The sequence below is a fragment of the Haemaphysalis longicornis genome, unplaced genomic scaffold (genome assembly GCF_048455015.1).
Source record: "Haemaphysalis longicornis isolate Haplotype H1 unplaced genomic scaffold, Haemaphysalis longicornis Haplotype H1 scaffold_58, whole genome shotgun sequence".
Classification (NCBI taxonomy): domain Eukaryota; kingdom Metazoa; phylum Arthropoda; class Arachnida; order Ixodida; family Ixodidae; genus Haemaphysalis; species Haemaphysalis longicornis.
Genome location: NW_027526401.1, coordinates 250,132 through 254,538, shown reverse-complemented (window position 1 = coordinate 254,538; position 4,407 = coordinate 250,132). Strand labels below are relative to the sequence as shown.

Genomic DNA, 4,407 nt, shown 5'->3' with positions numbered 1-4,407 from the left:
ACTACCCCGCGGTTTTGTACGTAGACTCTGCCATGTACTAACAACTGCAAGGTTAGGAAACTAACTGAGTGTAGGAAGTAGTATGCACAAGATTAAGGTCGTGCTTGTGACTAGGTTATGCATGCCCACTTAGTAAACGCACGTAGCTCAGAAGAGTGTCAGAAGCTAGGTCTTTACTAGAGGAGGTAGTGGTACTTACTGCCTGCATCAATAAGTAACCCTGACAAGTAATAAATTTACTACTTCCAGTTACTAAGTACCTAGTGTATACTGGGACAAGCAACTTGTTAGTTTTCCATTAGTGAATGCTCCGACCTTTTTTTTTTTTTAAGAGTGAACAGTTGTACATGTTCTGACACGCCTTCGCAAATAGTTTGTTTGGAGTACATTTGCGAGTGAAACATCTGTAGCGCTGAGTTTCATCTTACTGCAATTGTTGACACAAGAAAGTGCAAAGCGGAAATGTGGAGGCACAAATAATTGTTTAGGAAACGCTGCCGTACTTTAATCACTAACAGTTGTCATAAATGCCTTAAAGGAGCCATGAAGAGAAAACACAAGTTTGGTTAATTCAAAAGATTGCCTCTTTAGAAAAATACTGACACCACTTTTAACGTAAACTTCGCTCAAAAAAGCTACATAATTAGGAAAAAAGGGAATGGCCATGCGACCCACTCGCTCATTTCCCGCAACAGAACATATGATCTCATACCAGCCAGCTCTGCGATTGGCGGAGGGCGGCAAAAGCAAACGCAAATTAGGCAGAGCTTATAAGCTGGCTGAACGAGATATTTGCGCTTAAATTTAGGGCACATCCTTTTTAAAGCCGTAAGAATGGTGGGAAAAACAGTAGAAGTTACGAAAGCACACGTAAACATAGAAGTACCGATGCGTACTGCTGTTGGTACTGCGCGCACGGTGCTTGGTTTAGCTGCACAGGACTGCGGGGCTTTGGTGTTGTCTCAGACGACACTGGCCGATTGACGCAAGCAACGGTGTCTTACGTGACCATATTTGTAGAGCGAGCGCTATGTTTCACGTAACGATTATTTTCCCCCTGAACAAAAACAAGCCAGGTGTAAATACGGCCAAAAAAAAAACCAAAGGCAGAAAACGGCTTGCCGCGGTACGGTAGCGCCGTCTAGGTTCACTAACGGCAAACAAGGCTTCCCAACCGGCTGCAGAGCGGTCGGTTCCCGTGATGTCATCGGAGACCACGAAAACGCACGATTTAGCGGGAAAATCAAAATTTTAACTTCAATTAATTAATTACTCAGTGAATAAAGTATCGTTTGCATTCGGACAAGCGCTGGGGGCACTATAAACACGAAATCTTTCGAATAACACAAACTTGTATTTTGTCTTCATGGCTCCTTTAAGCCTTGATTCTCGATAAGCGAAGTCGTTGGAAGTTTATAAAAAATGAAAAAATAGAGCCTAATTTTCCCCTCCTGTATTTTGGAATCCGTTACATTTGCTGACATAGCGCTCGGGACAACTACACTAGTTGTTAGCTGTGAAATCGTCGCAAGAGCTGCCTTATGCGGTATTCCGTTAAGTAAAGGTGGTGCCAATAACGCACTCTACTTTTACGGAACGCAGGGGCCGTGAGACTGTCGGTAGAAAATCCATTCATACACGGCATTCATTTCGTATTCATATTTATTTCATTTTTCTTCACCAGTACCCTCCTCATTTTCACATTTGCTCCGATACTACTACTACTACTTCTACTTGATATTATTTCATTTTTATTGATTTCATTTTATTCATATGCGTAATATTGTCACATAGGCAAGGACGATGCAGGTTTCTTCGAGGAACAAAAGCCTATTGGAGCGGACTACTCCTCCCCTAAGAACTCAAAGAATACACAAGCGGCGACGGAGCAATCAACCACGCGAGATGCACAAACAAGCCTCGCAGAATCGAAAGCCGCGGCATTTGACCTGTATATATTTATGTATGTATGTATGTATGTATGTATGTATGTATGTATGTATGTATGTATGTATGTATGTATGTATGTATGTACGTATGTATGTATGTATGTATGTATGTATGTATGTATGTATGTATGTATGTATGTATGTATGTATTTAGCGAATCAGAATAAGAAATGAGGGGCTCGTTGAAATAAGACAGAAATAAAGGTTGGCACTCAAGAAAACCTCGGAAAGCAAAGAGGAGAATTTGGTAGGTCATTGAAATAGATAAGGAATTTGGAAAGCCAGAAAGAAAGTGGAGAAGAAATGCCCGCCGGGTGGGATCCGAACCCACGACCTCCAGAATACGCGACTGGTGCGATGACCACTACGCTACCAGCGGGGCTATCTTCCCCTCCACTTCCTGGGTATTTATGTTAAGGCATTTTTCTTTCCTGCGCTTCGGGGTGGTAGCCAGCACCACTCGGACTACTCGGGGTGAAGGGAACCTTCTTTTTAACCCTCGGGCCGTGACTCGCGTGTCTACGACATGTCGAGAGCGGTCGACCAGCGTAGAACCCTCTTAGGCTCCCTATGGCACCAAGACTGTCAGAACAGAGGCTCTCGCTATGCATGTAGCGAATCAAAATAGCAAAAGAGGGGCTCGCTGAAATAAGACAGAAATAAGGGTTGGCAGGCAAGAAAACCTCGGAAAGCAAAGGGGAGAATTTGGTAGGTCATTGAAACATAAGGAATTTGGAAAGACAGAAAGGAAGTGGAGAAAAAATGTATGTATGTTCTGTTGTTTTTGTGCTTTTGTGCTTGTATGTAGTATGTAGGTATGTGCATGTATGTATGTATGTATGTATGTATGTATGTGTGTATGTATGTATGTATGTATGTATGTATGTATGTATGTATGTATGTATTTATGTATGTATGTATGTATGTATGTGTGTATGTATGCATGCATGCATGCATGCATGCATGCATGTATGTATGTATGTATGTATGTATGTATGTATGTATGTATGTATGTATGTATGTATGTATGTATGTTTGTATGTATGTATGTATGTATGTATGTATGTATGTATGTATGTATGTATGTACGCACCTATGAAACTGCGTCAGCGGGAGTTCTGTTCTTTTTGTGCTTGCTTTTGCTCCCGCACGTGCCGGCATTGCACTGCCAGTTTTTTTCGCTTACTATCGTGAAAATCAACCCAACGAGCGTTCCTAACTAAATGAATGCGGGCGATTCCGGTTAATTACATATATTTTGCCACAAATGTACCTTTTTCTTTGAGCTAAACAACGGGGAGATGTATGATAAGCGCCAGCTGTTCATAAGTTTAGAACGCTTATGACTGTATAAACCGCTTGGCTTTCAAAGCCTCGGGGTTACGCCGCGACGACAGCCGCTACGACGGAACACTGTGTGCCTCTAGTTGGGTCCAGCGAGCGAGCTATGACGACAAGGCGAGCTCCTAAAGTGTTCTGCACTTAAAAAAAAAAAAACTTCTGAGGGCCTCCATAACTTCACATAAGATGATTATTTTGCCCCTGAAAAGATGTCTTCCACCAATGCCTTTGTCTTTAAATATGAAGCCGAATTTAGCACAGCGCACTCCACTACAACTCTGCCTAGCTGCCCAGATTGTGGTGGAGTGCTGCTGCTGAAGCAGCTTCTGTACTTGTGTGTGTACGTGTGTGACCCCTTTTACATGTGTGCTTTGTCCTTTGTAGATTCATGTGTTGTCTATATCTGTAGTGTTTCTCTGTAATGTTAATTTTCTCAATGTGCAACTCCTTTTTTTCCTCTTATTCCCCTTTTCCTTTTTTCTCTTTTGCGTTTTATATTTACCCTTATTCCCCTTTTTCCCTTTTTTTCTCTTTTGTGTTTTATATTTACCCTTGTGCGTGTTACATGCATTGTAATGTCAACCTTCTCCACTATCCTCCTATTCCTATGTATTCTTTTCTCCCTATCCTCCCCCTCCCCCCCTACACCAGCAGGCGTTCCGGTGTCCGCCCCCTAGGCGAGACAATTTACGCCTGTTGGTGGATTTTCCTTTTCCTAAGAACGATAAATACATACATTTAGGATCGGTGAAAGGTTGATCCTTGTAAGCTGGCTTTCCTAGCTTTCCTATGTTGCGCCGTGAAGCATGGCCTACGCAGGAACTATGGTTACAGCCCCACTTTATAGTCCTCTTCGTTGCCACCGCCTCCTTCCGAAGTCGTGTAACTGCTCGCCACGCGCACATAGTTTATCTCCCCGCCCCCCTTCCATTTTTATGCGTGCTTCCGAGGCAGGGGGGAGGGAGTGCATGCGCATGCAGGTTTCATTCGCTCACCGCTGGCGTACCCGTTCTGCTGGGAAACACAGCCCCATGCTTTTCCCTTTGAGTAAAACTTTATTCTTTCCAAGTTTCACACAGTTAACTAGGTAGGGAGTATTCTTAACCGCAATGTTCAA

General features: G+C 43.0%; 1 non-coding gene across 1 annotated transcript; it reads right to left on the bottom strand.

Annotated features, from left to right (window-relative positions):
* Window positions 1-2,255: 2,255 nt before the first annotated feature.
* On the bottom strand, window positions 2,256-2,328 carry Trnat-cgu (transfer RNA threonine (anticodon CGU)). Its single transcript has one exon. It is a non-coding gene; the product is annotated as a tRNA-Thr (tRNA).
* Window positions 2,329-4,407: the final 2,079 nt, after the last annotated feature.